General features: G+C 37.7%; 1 pseudogene; it reads left to right on the top strand.

Annotated features, from left to right (window-relative positions):
• Nucleotides 1-6,847: 6,847 nt before the first annotated feature.
• Nucleotides 6,848-8,401, top strand: LOC127441109 (frizzled-8-like; annotated as a pseudogene).
• The last annotated feature ends 10,391 nt before the right edge of the window (nucleotides 8,402-18,792 follow it).

The raw sequence follows: 18,792 nt of genomic DNA, 5'->3' as shown, positions 1-18,792 counted from the left end.
TTTCTGTAACAAAGCATCAACACATTTCTGTTGCAACAGAGCCAAAGTAAAAGGGTTGAAAAGTTCAAGTCTAGGTGCAGATGTATTGCATCACAGAACTTCACAGGTTTTTGTACCATTTCTGCAATATGCAATAAGAATTTCCCATGTCAAACAAACTGTAACTACACACCAGTGTCAAAAATTCACTTTTACATTAAGGGTCAATATTTTTCACCCTGGATTTGTTTTTCAGGAGCATTTTTTACCTTTGAGGGCATTTTATTTCTAATTATTAAAAAACATAAACTGACTCATTTGTTTATGTCAAATACTTTCAATTTCTTCAATTCATTCATACAAATTCTTAAGCTAGAGAATTTATTACCTCTCTTGCCCTTAAAAATTAAATCAAAGTCAACTCATATTTTATGTGATAATATAATTAGGGCTATACAAAATATTAAGAACTATATCAGATATTACAAATAAAAAAATAAAAAATTAATAATAAAAAAAGATTAATTCATTGCAGGGGCTTTTTTTTTTTTGCCCCCACATTTTTAATTTTGGGGGCTTTTTCTATGGAATTTCCCACTAGGCCCCCTTAATTTCTTAACCTGCTACATGCACGCACATAACCTTGAAAAATATATACTTTAAAATCCCTAAAACAAAATCTTTCAATATTTTAGATATGCATGAAGGGAATACTTAGTCCCTTTATGGACATTTTTCCTCATGTTTACACCCCCATAATGTAGTTTGATTTGATTTTTCTATTCTTCTGGGGATATTCTCAGAAATGTTCATCCCACTGCTTAAGAGTACATTCCTCCCACAATGATGAAACTCTACTTTGTTATCAGGATGTTAATATTACAATGAAAATACAGACAAATGACTTCAAACATAAACATCAGCTATCAAAGTTGTGCTGTGACTCAATTCACATCTTTAGAGGCCCAAAGCTATTGCAACGGTGACCTATTGTCAGGCCCAGACGGAATCTGCAAGCTTCTTCCATATTTCCAGCACTGATGTGCGGAATTCTGCAGAAGGAATTTAAATATAGTAAAATGTATTAAATGGATCTGAGAGTACTACACTCTTATTGGTGCCTGAAAGCATCAAGAAATTAGCCAAAATATTTAATAAGCATACAAGCAAGCGTTTATGAATGACAGATGTCGACAGCTTTCTGCTGAGTTCTGCATGTGCAGATTCCGTCTGAGCCTGCCAGTTTTCTTTTTCTAAAGGTTTAAACCTTATTTTTGCAATTGTGTTTGATGACTTTTTAAACTTCAGCCCCACCAATCTTGAATGTTTAGTTGTCCTTGAATCAAACCAATCTGTTATACAGTATACAGAGCAACATACACTTGATCAGACTTGTTTAAGAGGGGCGTTTTTGTACTTTTCTTTGAAACAGATTCCTTTTATGTAACAACTGTTTTTTTTTGTTTTTTTGGTAATTAAACTGTTCCTAGAAGTAGATTTACAGTTGCTTACATGCCTAACGCTTGACAAGTTCTTCTGTTCTGTCATTATTCTACGTTTCTTTATAACAGCAACCATAATGGTAAAAGTGGCTAAAGTGGTTCCAGTCCAGGCCTGCCATCATACAACATACACAGAACCAGTTATGTTGTTTTAAGGGGCAGAAATATCCCCTTGATGCTTGAGAGTTACAGGTTGGTGGAACATGCCTGGGGACAGTTCTGAAATGCTAATGGCAGACTTTCTCATGTCATTCTGAACATGTATGGCAGCTGACATGAATAACCTGAACTGACCTGTCAACGATGGGTTATCATCTCTGTACCGCCATGTGACGCGTGTCCTTCAGTTCGGCCAATCATTTCACTCCATTTTAGCCACACTAGACATTACAATGTACGATGCAGAAAGTAAAGAACATGTGTTTGAGTCCCTTTTTAGGAAGTTGTTATAGGCTAACTGTAGAGACACTGAGTCATTATTAAAAAGGAATAGTTCCCCATGCAAAAGAGCGAGATTTTGTAATAAAATAATAAGCGTGAACTGAAGAAGATGTGACCCGGGTAACATAACATGCATTAAAAGCGTAATTCTGACTTAGCAATGTGCAATAAAAAGGCAATAAAACAGTAGGCACTGACAGTACTGCAGTTCTCCATAAAATAAGCATTTGTTTGTTTGTGTTGGAGATCTTTCATGATATCTTTTGATGTTTGGTGCACTTTGATTCAGATCAGAATCAGCTTTATTGCCAAGTATGTTTACACATACAAGGAATTTGTCTTGGTGATCGTGCCTATATAAATAAGGCTTCTGTTTTCTCAGGAACGCTCAAACATTACCAAGAATCAGATCTACTCACATGGCATGAAATGTCCTCTTCTGCCAACTTCCTGAAATTCTTTGAACACGTACCATCTCAGCGTATCATTTAGAACAATTAACCTGCGCTGACAAGCCCGCAGGCATGAGATACAGTAGGTACACTGAACACTACTGCATGTGCACATCTATGTATCTATCTATCTGTCTGTCCATCTATCTATCTATCTAAGATGAAGTCAGATAATAGCCTATGCATGTCTATGTGGGACCAAATGTGCCCAAAAAACTAAATCTAAAATCTTGTACCTTGCAGTGACAAGCCAACGAGGAAAATGGCTTCATAAAACATAATGTTGTGATAAAAGTGTCAAAAAGGATTCTGGGAGGCTAGGTGTCTAGGAAAATATCATTTGCTCAATACAAAAACCATAGAAGTCAATGAACAGTGTCCACCATTGTAGAAAAATAAACATGTCTGTGTGTTTTATTGTGGGCAAATGCTTTCCTAAAATGATCTAAGCCGGGGAATCGTGTCGATATGTATGCCATCAAACCATAATTCAGCAGTAAGTGTGTGTCTGTGTTTGCTTAGTTAGCAGAAAGATCAGTAGGGTGAGAACAGCATGTTACAACACAGACGCATCGCACAGTAACTGCCATAATGACTCATGAGGGCGTATCTTCACTATAATCCATATACACACTCTTGGCTATCTGCCTGACAGTGATATATTTATTATTTACAGGTGCATCTCAAAAAAATTTGAATATCGTGGAAAAGTTCATTTTTCAAAAAGTGGAACTTTCATATATTCTAGATTCATTACACAAAGTGAAATATTTCAAGCCTTTTTTTGTTTTAATCTTGATAATTATGGCTTAAAGCTCATGGAAATCAAAAATCCAGTATCTCAAAATATTAGAATAAAGAATTTTGCACGAATTACAGCGCCAGTGTCGCATTCCTAGTGTCAAGCCACTCCTGAACCAGAGACAACGTCAGAAGCGTCTTACCTGGGCTAAGGAGAAAAAGAACTGGACTGTTGCTAAGTGGTCCAAAGTACATTTTGCATTTCATTTGGAAATCAATGTCCCAGAGTCTGGAGGAAGAGTGGAGAGGCACAGAATCCAAGCTGCTTTAAGTATAGTGTGAAGTTTCCACAGTCAGTGATGATTTGGGGTGCCATGTCATCTGCTGGTGTTGGTCCACTGTGTTTTCTCAAGTCGAGAGTCAATGCAGCCGTCTACCAGGAGATTTTAGAGCACTTCATGCTTCCATCTGCTGACAAGCTTTATGGAGATGCTGGTTTCCTTTTCCAGCAGGACTTGGCACCTGCCCACAGTGCCAAAACTACTAGTAACTGGTTTGCTGACCATGGTATTACTGTGCTTGATTGGCCAGCCAACTCGCCTGACCTGAACCCCATAGAGAATCTATGGGGTATTGTCAAGAGGGAAATGAGAGACACCAGACCCAACAATACAGATGAGCTGAAGGCCGCTGTCAAAGCAACCTGGGCTTCCATAACACCTCAGCAGTGCCACAGGTTGGTTGCCTCCATGCCACGCCACATTGATGCAGTAATTCGCGCAAAAGGAGCCCCGACCAAGTATTGAGTGCATAAATTAACATACTTTTCAGAAGGTCGACATTTCTGTATTATAAATTCTTTATTCTAATATTTTGAGATACTGGATTTTTGATTTCCATGAGCTGTAAGCTGTAATCATCAAGATTAAAACAAAAAAAGGCTTGAAATATTTCACTTTGTGTAATGAATCTAGAATATATGAAAGTTCCACTTTTTGAATTAAATTACGGAAAAAAATGAACTTTTCCACGATATTCAAATTTTTTGAGATGCACCTGTATATTTATAAATCTACTACTAACAGTACAGAGATCCTTCCTGTAAACATGCAGTGCATGGTTGCATATTCTCACACACCCAAACATCAGTAATAATCAAGGGAAAGTAAAGGCCTTTCCAAACTATGCCTGTTTATTTTATTTATAGCTCAAATCTGTTAATAAATGTCTGAACAGTTCATGTTTGTTTCTGCTCATAATGTAATTAAATTATTAATAAAAGTACATTTTTAAATAAAAAAAGAACACAATTTATTGAATTGTTACTAAGTTCAATTACAAACCATATTTCATATGGTAAAAATAAAAGTTTTCATAGGTCGGTTTACAGTAAGTGGAGACATGTAACAAACTGGCGTCTCGCGAGCCAACTTTCCCCCTTTATTTTGAAAGCCACAGTTGACTTCACCTTTGAAATTTCACCTTTTTAAACTGAGCAATTTGTCAGATGTAACACATCCGTCATGAAACAGTGATTTGTTTAAAGCAGAAAAAGAATTGTGAATATGAAAATTCTGCCATTATTTACTCACACTCATGTCGTTCCAAACTCAAATACTGAAGGACAAAAGGAGACAGTTCAAAGTGATGATGGCTGTAGAGCTTAAAAAAGACACTATGAGAATAAAAACATAATAAAAATGCTATATTCTAAGTTTCTTAATCAATACAAATTGTTTTGATTGAGGAACAGAGTGAAATACAAGTCGTTATTCATTAATAATCTTTCCTTCTGCTGCAGCTCTCAAATCAAATATTGTGCCATGTGGTCCAGGTTTGAAGTCAACACGTCTTACAGAACTGCAAAATTATTTTGGGACTGTTGAATTGTGTAAAAACAATTTGTATAATTGACCCTTCGCTAAGCTCCGCCCCCCTTAGTTACGGTTGCTTGCTCAGACAAGCTCTGCAGAACTCCTCACCGGAGTGAATGTGAGATTGCTGTGAACAACGCGGGTTTTGGCAAAATATTCACATAAACGGAATGGATCATGCTTTTATGTGGGCTGGTATGAAGAGTGACATTGTAATGCATATTTATCTGAAGGGTTTTGTAAAAGAAATGGTTAAATTACACAGTAATTTCATTAAAAACTGTGGAGACTGTGAATCAGAACCAAGGCAAACCATTATTACACATCTTATAGGCTTACATTAGCGTAAGTGAACCAAGCTGTTTATAACCTCTCATAACACACTCATTTTGATGCTATGATCTGTTTATTTATATCACTTTTACTTAAATCAACACATAAATGAATTAACGTTTAGTTATTAGCTTTAATTTACCTTGGAGCAAAAGTCTGCAATTGCTGCAGATGCTGTATGTTCATTTGGGAATGAGTTTAATCCATAACATACTCTTCTCCAGATTTATTTAAACTCTTGTCACTTGTATGAGGATGTTTTAGTGCCATGAGGAAAATAAATTAATTCTAAGATTTCAAGAGTAAAGTCAAATTTTTTAGAATAAATTAGTAGCATTACGAGATTAAAGTCGTATTATTTCGAGAATAAAGTAATAATATTTTGAGAATTAAATCATAGCATTATGCAGGGCTGGATTGGTAATCTGGCATACCGGGCATTTTCCCGGTGGGCCGACGCACTTTGGGGCCGATCAGGGGCCAACTGTCCCTCGGGAGAACCGGGACTAAGCTGAAATGAGCCGCCACGTTATACAGAACAGGCCACAAAACGGCGCCGCGATATGCCGAAGGGGGCAGCGATATGCAGAAAACGACAGCAACAACCCCCCTGCCTCCTCCTCCACACGTGACCTTACCAACGAGCTTAAGTCATCCCTCTCATGAGCGCCCATCACAGAGATGCATGGAAGCAAACATTTGTAGTTAAAAATTATATAAATATTGTTTTGTTTCTAAAAATTATCAATCGTTTGGGTTCAGAAGAAATGTATTTGTCGACTGGAGTCGTGTGGATTATTTTGATGCACCCTAAATATGCATTTTGGACCGTCCAAAAAAATGGAGTACATTCACTTGCATTGTTTAAAGGAGGAGGCCTGAAATGAAATCCTAAAAATCTTAAATTCTGTTTTGATGAAGAAAGAAACTCACATACATCTTGGATGGCCTGAGGGGGAGTAAATTATCAGAACATTTTCATTTTTGGGTGAACTATTCCTTTAAGATTAAAAGTTCTTTTTTTTTTTTTTTTTTTTTTTTCCCTTATTACTTTTAAGACATTTGCAAAACAGTTATTTTCTAGTAAAATGCAACTAAAAATTCATTAAAGTGTACTGGGACTAAAATCAGCCCAGCACAGGGCAATGGTGACACCAAATGAACATATTAATAATTCTGCCCAGCTGAAAATAAAGAATTACGTTAGATTTATGCTTTCACATGATTACATACATATAAAATATTCTAAATTAATATTTTATTTTTCTAAAATAGAGTTGTCATTAATTACATCTAAAATATTTTAATGCAATGCTCTAAAATGTAATAAATTCAGACATCACATTTGACATTAGGATTAAATTCCCCCATTATACTTTATATTCAAAATTATCTGAGATTAATACAGCACTACAATTATAACTCTGTAAACTGTAATTTTCTCTTGCAGTGCATATTCACTCTCGCGCTTAAGATGGACATTTGATCCCTTGCGCTACACCGCATTATTATAGAGTCGCTGTTGCGCGCCACTGATGAGGCAGTACGGTTTCCCGTGGCCAGACCGAATGAGGTGCGATCTACTGCCCATGCAGTGGGATTCAAGCACATTGTGTATGGACTACAACAGGACGGATGACTACATCCTCACCGGGCATTGCAAAGCCAACGAGCCGCCCGGGGAAACCACACAACCGGAAAAATAATGGACACGTGCCAGGTGGTAAACACAAATCATCAGGATCATCTTCGTGTGAGTGTCGCTGTCGGGCGCCTATGGTGACCGTGAGTGACCGCCATACCTTGTACAACCGGGTGTGCAAACGGGTCAGATCCAGAACTGTGCCATGCCACAACCCCTACCTTTCCCAGGAGGAGAGGACCTTTGCCACATTCTGGATCGTAGTTTGGTCGGTTCGGTGTTTCCTTTCCACGTTCGCCACCATGGCCACATTCCTAATTGACATGGAGAGGTTCAAATACCCCGAGCGCCCGATTATTTTCCTGTCCACCTGCTACATGTTCGTGTCCGTGGGCTACATCATCAGACTCGTCGCGGGCCATGAGAGGGTCGCGTGCAACCAAGACTCCGAGGTAGACCACATCCACCACGGGTCCAGCGTTGTGCACGCTCGTGTTTCTGCTCATGAACTTTTTCGGGATGGCGAGCTCGCAGTGGTGGGTTATTCTCACCTTCACCTGGTTCCTAGCAGAGGGAATGAAGTGGGGAAACGAAGCCATCGCGCGATTCTCTCCGTACTTTCACTTGACCGCTTGGCTCATCCCGAGCGTTAAGTCTATCGATGTGCTCGCGCTGAGCTCCGTGGACGGGGACTCGGTCGCGGGCATCTGCTACGTGGGCAGTCAGAACTTGGATAACTTTAGAGGCGTTGTGCTCGCGCCACTAGCGATTTATCTGTTAATCGGAACAAATTTTTTACTGGCGGGGTTCGTATCTATGTTTCGGATACGGAGCGTCATTAAACAACGAGTCACGAAAACGGACAAATTGGAGAGGCTTATGGTTCGGACAGGGATATTTACTGTTCTATACACAATCCTTGCCACGGTAATTGTCACGTGTTACTTTTACGAACAGCACAATCGCGAGGCGTGGGAAATCACGCACACTTGCTCGTGTCCAAAACACCGCGCCGAGACAGGATTACGCCGTGTTTATGCTCAAATACTTCATGTGCCTTTTGGTCGGCATCACGTCCGGCGCGTGGACTTGGACCGTTAAAACTGTGGACTCGTGCTGAATACTCTGCGCGCGCTGCTGCTGCTGCTGGGGCAGTAAGTGCACGAGCGGTTCAATTTACAGCGACGCGAGCTCGGTTTAATGCCTTTTTATTAAGATTAACGCATTTTAATTATTTCATTACAAAAATCCATCAAATTGAATTGTGTTATTTATTTATTTTACAAAATGAAATGAATAAAACGTAAAAAAAAAAGGCAAGATCAAAAAAGTAAAAAAGCAACAACATTACAATAAAAACGATATATGATCTTTAAATATATATATATATATATATATATATATATATATATATATATATATATATATATATATATATATCCTGGTAAAAACATCCATTAAAGAACTTTGTGAGTAAAACCGTTGTCTAGTGGTATTAAAAGCAGGACAGTCCACTAAAATATGCTTACTAGTAAATTATTTTTACAGAAATCACATGATAGAAATTCTTCACCTTTCAAAAAAAAAAACAAAACACATGTGTATGTCCTGAATGACCAACACGACACATTGTGTACATAGTTTGATCATGACTAGTTTTAAAGGGAATAAAAGGAAATATATTTTATTTACAACAGGGCTGACTTCATATTATGAACACACTCATTCCATTCACCACTTTTAGATATACAAGTTCAGTGTTGGTTTGAGATCTGATGGTGGGATTTGACATTCTGTAATTCTCAGTATAAGGGCTTCCTTAGTGGCATTATCTGCCTGTTCAGTGCCAGACAGTCCAACATGGTCTGGTACCCAAAAACCATGTCAAAACTTTGGTTTCTGTAAAAAATTCACTTTAGCTATTATGCTGATAGTTATGTGCATATCAGTCTATAAACAGTCTTTAAATGGTCAACATCTATAGTTCAAAATAATATAGAATAATTTACACTTATATTTTAAAAACAAATATTTTGTTTGGGAGTTTACAGATAGTAATATTTAATAGTGCAGATACAGTACATGATATTTTCAGATAATTAAATCCATAGATTTATTGGTGAAAATGTTTAAAAACTGCTTTCATTTAGTGTTTTGTACAGATGGAATCTAGGAAAATGACTTTTTAAACATATTATGATAATAATATAAATCTTTCATAAAGCCTACTGTATATAGTCTACATATATGATTAGTGTAGCTGCTTTCATTATGTTTTCCATTGACTTATTCTACTCTTCCACTACCACCATTATAAGTTAAATTTGATAATAAAATATACTGTGTTTTTTTTACTTTTATGTTCATATATTTTTTATCTGAATAACACTAATTATGTTTATTTATTTTCTTAGTGATGTTCATCGAGATTATTCCCAAAACCAGGGAGGAGTTTTTGCATTGTAAGTTACCTAGAAAATACATTATACTGTATTATACTATATGTTATATTATACTATATTACTATGTTTCACTAGATTAGAGAGGAACATTTTTAATATTTGGCCCTCACAAGTATAGCCAATACAAATGGTCTATATTATATTAAATACAAAGAAATTACTCGTAAATATGGAATAACATAATATGTACTAAAATGTATTGCAAATACTGTATAAATAAATATATATTTAAATTCAATAACAATGTTGCATACTTAGTAACAAATAAAGAAGGCAAATAATAATAATAAAAAAAAATTTTTGATTGTGTAATTTGTGATTCTGTAATTTATTTTTTATTTGTTTTTGCTACAGCATATTTTCATCAGTTAACAATGGATTCAGACACAGCGCACAAATCTCAGTCTGTCTGAGGGGAATAGATTGGCCACTTACACTGGCTGAAAGCAGCAGTATCCTGATCATTCAGACAGATTACATGGTTGGTCTCAGGTGTTGTGCAGAGAGAGTGTGTGTGGATGCTGTTATTGGGAGGTTGCGTGGAATGGGAGTAATGGTGTGGGTATATAAGTGCAATACAATAGTATCAGCAGGAAGGGAAGAAGTATCACATGTGGATTTAGATTTAATGATCAGTCCTGGGGGCTATACTCCAGTTGCTCATTCAGTCACAATAACAAAGAGACTGATCTCCCTCTAGTGTCTAGCTCCTCTAGAATAGGAGTATATGTCGATCACAGTGCAGGAATTCTGTCCTTCTACAGTGTCTCTGACACAATGACCCTCATCCACAGAGAACAGACCACATTCACTCAGCCGCTCTATCCTGGGTTTTGGGTTTATGGATCAGTGAAACTGTGTCATCAAATCAATACCATTGTTTAACCTCTGTTACTAAAATAACGTGAGAAATTATTACAGTAAAATGTTATAATCAGAAATGATAATTAAGAGTAGCTTCTCTCAATGAAGCAAGTTATCAATCTAAAAATGGGTGTAACAGTGAAATAAGATTATAGAAATTTTATTACAATAGTAAAATTATATCAGTGCACCATGTTTTAGTGAACTGCAATTTTTGCAGTTTGTATTTCAAAATTAACTCACTCACACACAGGGTTAAATAAAGCTGAAATAACGGTTTTAGGTTTCTATATTTTTAGTACAAAATTAGTAATGAAATTAGCAAATTTGGTTGGAACTGCTTTTGCTTTCATTCATTTTTTTATTTATTTTATTTTTATCCCCTTTTCTCCCAATTTGGAATACCCAATTCCCACTACTTAGTAGGTCCTTGTGGTGGAGTGGTTACTCACCTCAATCTGGGTGGCAGAGGACAAGTCTCAGTTGCCTCCACTTCTGAGATGGTCAATCCGTGCATCTTATCATGTGGCTTGCTGTGCATGACACCTCAGAGACTCATAGCATGTGGAGCCTCATGCTACTCTCCACAATCCACGCATAACTTACCACATGCCCCATTGAGAGCGAGAACCACTAATCGCGACCATGAGGAGATTACCCCATGTGACTGTACCCTCCCTAGCAACCGGGCCAATTTTGTTTCTTAGGAGACCTGGCTGGAGCCACTCAGCATGCCCTGGATTTGAACTCGCGACTCCAGGGGTGGTAGTCAGCGTCAGTACTCACTAAGCTACCCAGGCCCCTTTTACTTTAATTCTTAATGAATACGTGGCAAGGGGAGGCGACTTTTAAAGGGACAATTTGGTAGAAATCGATTAGATGTAGACAAATACAATAAGCCACCTGTGACTTTCACCCAAAGAGTTAAAAACTTAAAATTTAAGCCAAAATGCCACTTGCCACACTAGTGTTGTCATGTGTATTTTGTTGATTCATGTCTTTTATTTTGAAATGTTTAGTTCCTGTTCCCCATGTCATGTGATTTCATGTTTTCCCTCCATATTCATGTGTCATGTTTTCATTGGTTTATTGTTTAATTATCTTGTTAGAGTTCTGTTTGTTTATTGGTTTATGTTCTCCCATGTCTTGTATTTAAGCCCTCATGTTTTCCATTGTCCTTGGTCAAGTATTGAATGTATGTGGATGTGTTTTGTGCTAGCCAAGTCAAGCCTGGTTATGTCAAGTTTTAAGTCATAGTCAAGTTCATGTTTATGTTTTGTTTCACGTTTGTAGTTAGGGTTATAGGTTATCACGTTTGTAAATAAACTGCACTTGGGTTCTCTACACTTCGTCATTGGCAGCAGCCAGCATCGTTACAAGTGTCCACACTGTAACAATTTAGTTAATCAGTGCAACCAATTCCATCAATCAGTGAGGGAGGACCATGACACCTTGTAACTGGGGCAGTTTTTTCCTAAAAAGAAAAAAAAAATAACCTAACCCACAGTAAATATTAAGAAGTAGACAGACAAAAGTGGCAGTAATCTGTTAGGAATTTCTCCAAACCACAACAGTCAGTTTCTCATAGAAGGTAAAGTTAAAGACAAAACTCAAGAAAAAAAAAACCCAACAGCAGCACAGCCCAGGTCCACTTTCACATGTTGGCACACAGAATTTACTGTAGATGAGCAGGTAGACACACCCCTGCTTACACATATGCAGTGCCAGCACAGTTCAAAGTGAGTGATGTTAAACATCAGGCATAATTCCAACTCAGCTCACTATGAGGGGAACAAAACAAAAGAATCCCAGGCTACACAACTCTAGTACACAGGGAATGCTCTGGGAATGCCAGGAGTGACCAACACACCAGCAATGCACACTGGAAACTACAGGTGCATCTCAATAAATTAGAATGTCATGGAAAAGTTCATTTATTTCAGTAATTCAACTCAAATTGTGAAACTCGTGTATTAAATAAATTCAGTGCACACAGACTGAAGTAGTTTAAGTCTTTGGTTCTTTTAATTGTGATGATTTTGGCTCACATTTAACAAAAACCCACCAATTCACTATTTCAAAAAATTAGAATACATCATAAGACCAATAAAAAAAAACATTTTTAGTGAATTGTTGGCCTTCTGGAAAGTATGTTAATTTACTGTATATGTACTCAATACTTGGTAGGGGCTCCTTTTGCTTTAATTACTGCCTCAATTCGGCGTGGCATGGAGGTGATCAGTTTGTGGCACTGCTGAGGTGGTATGGAAGCCCACGTTTCTTTGACAGTGGCCTTCAGCTCATCTGCATTTTTTGGTCTCTTGTTTCTCATTTTCCTCTTGACAATACCCCATAGATTCTCTATGGGGTTCAGGTCTGGTGAGTTTGCTGGCCAGTCAAGCACACCAACACCATGGTCATTTAACCAACTTTTGGTGCTTTTGGCAGTGTGGGCAGGTGCCAAATCCTGCTGGAAAATGAAATCAGCATCTTTAAAAAGCTGGTCAGCAGAAGGAAGCATGAAGTGCTCCAAAATTTCTTGGTAAACAGGTGCAGTGACTTTGGTTTTCAAAAAACACAATGGACCAACACCAGCAGATGACATTGCACCTCAAATCATCACAGACTGTGGAAACGTAACACTGGACTTCAAGCAACTTGGGCTATGAGCTTCTCCACCCTTCCTCCAGACTCTAGGACCTTGGTTTCCAAATGAAATACAAAACTTGCTCTCATCTGAAAAGAGGACTTTGGACCACTGGGCAACAGTCCAGTTCTTCTTCTCCTTAGCCCAGGTAAGATGCCTCTGACGTTGTCTGTGGTTCAGGAGTGGCTTAACAAGAGGAATACAACAACTGTAGCCAAATTCCTTGACATGTCTGTGTGTGGTGGCTCTTGATGCCTTGACCCCAGCCTCAGTCCATTCCTTGTGAAGTTCACCCAAATTCTTGAATCGATTTTGCTTGACAATCATAAGGCTGCAGTTCTCTTGGTTGGTTGTGCATCTTTTTCTTCCACACTTTTTCCTTCCACTCAACTTTCTGTTAACATGCTTGGATACAGCACTCTGTGAACAGCCAGCTTCTTTGGCAATGAATGTTTGTGGCTTACCCTCCTTGTGAAGGGTGTCAATGATTGTCTTCTGGACAACTGTCAGATCAGCAGTCTTCCCCATGATTGTGTAGCCTAATGAACTAAACTGAGAGACCATTTTGAAGGCTCAGGAAACCTTTGCAGGTGTTTTGAGTTGATTAGCTGATTGGCATGTCACCATATTCTAATTTTTTGAGATAGTGAATTGGTGGGTTTTTGTTAAATGTGAGCCAAAATCATCACAATTAAAAGAACCAAAGACTTAAACTACTTCAGTCTGTGTGCATTGAATTTATTTAATACACGAGTTTCACAATTTGAGTTGAATTACTGAAATAAATGAACTTTTCCACGACATTCTAATTTATTGAGATGCACCTGTACATGTTGGGTATGTATAGAATATTTCAATGATGTAAACAATAACAAAGAAATTAGCACGCCACTTCCCTGGGAGTCCTTGCTGTATCATTACCGGATCCTTTAAATAAGGCTCCAAGTTAACATATTTTCTGAAAGGACATCAAACCTTTACCTGAAGTGACTTATCCATACGTGATGTTGATACCGAGCGTCTACGTGAGAGAGACGATGAAACTGAATCATATTTTAGATGCTCATAATTTTCTCAGTGGAAAGTTTGGGAATATTGGATCACTCCTATTATAATCAATGAAGCCATTCAATGAAGCTGTCTGCATGACCTGACGACAAGGTAAGGATTTCTTTTTTTGTGTTCCTAATTTATAAGGCATGTCGAATAAAGGCATCTTGTGCAGCTTCATTAATTATAATGGGAGGCAATCTGTAGTCACATGCAGAGCTCTACCTATCAAACTTACAATTAGTTGGCATAAATTGTTCACCTACCAGAAATAAGACGTGTACTGCACATATCCAGCTGTCTCGCTTCACTGCAGCGGTTCATGCGTCCATTTGTGGTGGCTCTTTTGGCAATCTAAACACTTTAATTTCCATTAGTTCCAGGCATCCAGGGAGCATCCAGTCATCGAACAACATGGTCCATATTTTAATAATGAAATTTTATGACAACCCATGACAGTTAGTAAAGTTAATCATGTTAAAGTCACTATGAATGCAGTGCCTCCTGCTTTTTTTTTTTTTTTTAATGAGTGTGGCAACTAGTAAGAAACGTTCAAGGAACAAAGATGTCACTTCCTTAAACTGATGAATAGTCCTTGAAATGGTCTATATTTACATTTACATTTATATTTATTCATTTGGCAGACGTTTTTATCCAAAGTGACTTACAAAAGAGGAAAACATAAGCAAATCATCTTAGGAGACAGTGGTATGAAAAGTGCTGTATTACAAAGTATCACTAGCATCATAATAGTATTCAAACAGAATAAAGTGCAACAGGAATTATTTTATTTTTTTTAATGACTGGTTAAGTGCTCATGGAAAAGTTGTGTTTTTAGTCGTTTTTTGAAGACAGAGAGTGAGTCAGCTTCATGGATGGAGTTGGGAAGGTCGTTCCACCAACGTGGTACGATGAAGCTGAAAGTCCGGGAAAGTTTTTTGGTGCCTCTTTGCGTTGGTACAACAAGGCTATGTTCCTTAGCCAACCGCAGGCTTCTAGTGGGCGTGTAGCTCTGCATAAATGATTTTAGGTATGCTGGAGCAGAACCAGTGACTGTTCTGTATGCCAGCATCAGAGCCTTGAATTTGACACGTGCAGCAGCCAGTGGAGAGAGATGAGGAGTGGTGTAACATGTGCTCTCTTTGGTTCATTAAAGACCAGACGTGATGCTGCATTCTGGATAATTTGCAGGGGTCTAATTGCACATGCAGGGAGGCCTGCAATGAGAGCGTTACGGTAGTCCAGTCTAGTTATGACAAGTGACTGGACAAGCAGTTGTGTGGCATGTTCAGAGAGGAAGGGTCTTATCTTCCTGATATTATAGAGTGTAAATCTACATGATCTTGCGGTCTTTGAGATGTGGTCTGTGAAATTTAGTCTGCAATCAACCCACTTCACAGAGGCACAGGTGATGGCAATGAGCGGAGCTGCCTGTACAACACCCATCAATGAGGAAACCAGCTGCGATTCCTTCTACAAATATGTAAAATGTCTGTCTATGCACCTTTATCATCAGAATCAGTGATTCAATGCAGGGGAAATATTTGGTACAGAAACTTTTCTCAATGTGCTCATTGAATAAGCAAAAACTAAATTAATTTAAAATAGTAATTAAAAGACACAAAACTAATGATGGTTGAGGATGCTACATCAAATTAAAGTGGACAGAGCAAAGCCACATGGTTCATCTATTGGTGACTAATGGCTCAATATTCAAAATAATGTACAGAAATACAAGCAACTGATCTGAATAAGGGCATTTTGTGAAGAACTTTGAATATCATTTTGTTGCTTTCCAAACCTTTACTGTTAACATATGAAACACTACTCAATAGCATCTTTAGGATTTGTTAAAATTTTACATGTCTGATTGTAACAGTTTTAGAATGGGCAAGGAGGAGGCGGGAACCGGCTGAACAGTAAACATATTTTTAATGTCAAACGTAACTTAAAACAAACAAAAAAAACCACAGACACATATGCAACACGGCCGCGTGCATCTCTCTCTCTCTCTTGAAATGGCACCTCCGGGTCTTTATCCCCTCCCGGCTCATTAGTCCGATTCAGGGCCAGCCGTGTGTCCTCATGGCCCAGCCCCGCCCTCCTCCTCATCACACTCCTCCCGGGTTTCAGCACCACTGTAACAGTTCAAGGATTTTGCAAGGAGGAAGCAGGAACTGGCTGAGCAGTCAACATAAAGGTTTAATGATATAAATGAACTTAAAACAACATAAAACATAAACGAACAGACACACACATGCAGCGCAGTCACGTGTGTGTCTCTCTCTCTTTTGAACTGGCGCCTCGGGTGCATCTTTATCCCCCTCCCGGCTGATTAGCCCGATTCAGTGCCGGCCATGTGTCCTCACGCTCGGCCCTGCCCTCCTCCTCATAACACTTATTTTTTCTGTTGTGATTCAAAATAAGGGAAATATTTAGTGCTGAAACTTTTTCACAGTTTCACAATTTGCTCAGTTAATGAGGAAGAACTGATTGTTAATGATGATTACAAGATAAACAAACATAAAAGCAGATGTTTTGTCAGATTGATTATGGTAAAGATACATGGTTGGTTTACTGCTGGTATTCTGGTGGTTTGTTAAGAATAAAGTCACATGGGCTGCATTTCCCTAAAGCATTGTAAGCCTTTAGAAGTAGATAGTAGAAACCATTGGCGCCAATCGTCCCTACGATCAATGTAAGCTTGCGATGCTTTTGGAAAAAGCAGCCCTGGTTTGTCTATGGGTGACTACTGGCTCAATATTCAAAAATTACAGAAATACAAGCAGACATTATTATTTCAGTTCAGTTAATATTTTTTCCTGTAGTGATTCAAAGCAGGGGAAATATTTTATGCAGAAATATTTGTTCACTGAATGCGCAAGAAAGACAATGCTAAAAGATCATCACAGACGCACCATCACGTATGTAAAAAGATTGTAAGTGTAGCTTTTAGCAAACAGTTACAGCAAACAGTGTAAACAGCTTACACATATTCCTTCTTACAATAATCTAGAATGTAGCCTAATGTTACAAAGATGTGTTTACAGACTTCCCTTGGCAACCACATAGGCTTAATGGGGGTTTTCTGTTCTGGTTTGTTTTTGTTGCTGAATGAAGTTCACCTTTATTGTTCTTTTTGTTTAATTACCATGATTATGCTAGCCTTTCAATTGTTTCAGTAATTATTAACTCTGTAAATACCTCTAGTGTTTGCCTGAGTTTATCACAAACTAATGTACTTATACAGCATATCGAATTTAATTGAAAAGCAGTAATGTGTATGGTAGTATGTAATTTTGAACACATCCTTTGACTAGTAATTTTTCTTGTTGCTGTGATGCCATTTATCTTTGGTGAGTTTATGATTTTTGATTTTTACTGTAAATCTTGTCCTGGAATTTCCACCTGTTTATGATATCATACTTTAGATTTCAAAGCATTCTGCTCAGGCTGCTTCAGGTATGGCAACATTGATGAGTGTACATACAAAGTTCTTTCAGAAATCAGAAGCTTCTTATCAGTAGCTGTTGGTCAGACATGAGAAGGTATTTTAACCCGTTCCATACAGAACTGTTTTGTAAATATGTAGCTAATTTGTGGAGGTCTTGTCTAAATTGCCTGCATAAGATCATTGTCACAGTGTCATAAGAGCACTGTGTCTCTGTACTGTAAGCAGCATCACATCTGACTAGTGAGAAAAGCTACAGAAAAATATGTTCACTGTAGTAAAATAGGTTGTGTCTCCATCAGGGACTAGAAGTAGTTTAAGGAACAAAAACAGAAACCCACAGATTTATTTTTTTGCAGAACGTTACCAAAAATGGGAACAAATTCCCTTTCAGTTGTTCTGGAGTGAAAAAAACCCCCATTATTTGTAAATGATGGTAACTGGTTAATAATGTTATTTTTTGTTCAAGGGATTATCACAGTACAAATTCAGAATTACATCACTTCCTGTTGCCCCCACCATAAAAAAATTGGTTCTTTCATTTTAGATGATAAAAATGATTAATTTGTTTTGATTCTGAGCCTTCCATGACATCCTGAAAACGTATATATAATTACTACATATAAATGCACAGTTAATCCAGATTTAATTTACCCGCTTATCCCATTTCTATGCAGAGGATGCACCTCCTAACAAGCTTTTTTTATCATTTCTTTCGTGGGATTCACCTGATCAGTGTTGTCAAGTTTGGTTATTATAAGCAATTATCTTTTAAAATTTTTTTTTACATAAAGTTGCTTACAAATATTGGTATTTCTGTTTTTGGGCTCATTTCCACAATAGAGTTGGGTTTTAGACTTGCAGGTGCTTTGCTCCCAGAGCACAATACATTGTGACCAACCACTTATAGCAAAATTTTTATAAATTAATAAATATCCCCATCTACTTTTCGTGTGGTGTCAAACACACAATGGAGGATTCCAATCCGACCTGCAAGGCAGCATTCCGCACTCACGGTCTTGCGATTAGGCTACTTTTTCTGCTTTTTATCTGAAAATGGATCTGTGAATGACACTTTCGCAGGGCAGCCTAGTTCATTTTTCCAACTCAAGGCAATAATGACAACATGGATGATACAAGAAAATATTATAGGTATAAAAAGGTTATTAGAGGTTTCCATGTCTTCACTGAGTTAGATAGCTGCATTAATACAGATTTGATGCTGTCGAATTTTGACTGAGAAATTAAATTATCCATACACTTACACAGCTATCCATGCACACAGTTAAAGAGCCAAGAGCAATGAGTGTATGATCCCTCCTGTTGTACCCAAATATTTTTAAATCAGATACAG

This window comes from Myxocyprinus asiaticus, chromosome 5 (assembly GCF_019703515.2).
Source record: "Myxocyprinus asiaticus isolate MX2 ecotype Aquarium Trade chromosome 5, UBuf_Myxa_2, whole genome shotgun sequence".
Lineage (NCBI taxonomy): Eukaryota > Metazoa > Chordata > Actinopteri > Cypriniformes > Catostomidae > Myxocyprinus > Myxocyprinus asiaticus.
This window is presented reverse-complemented; position numbering and strand designations above follow the sequence as displayed.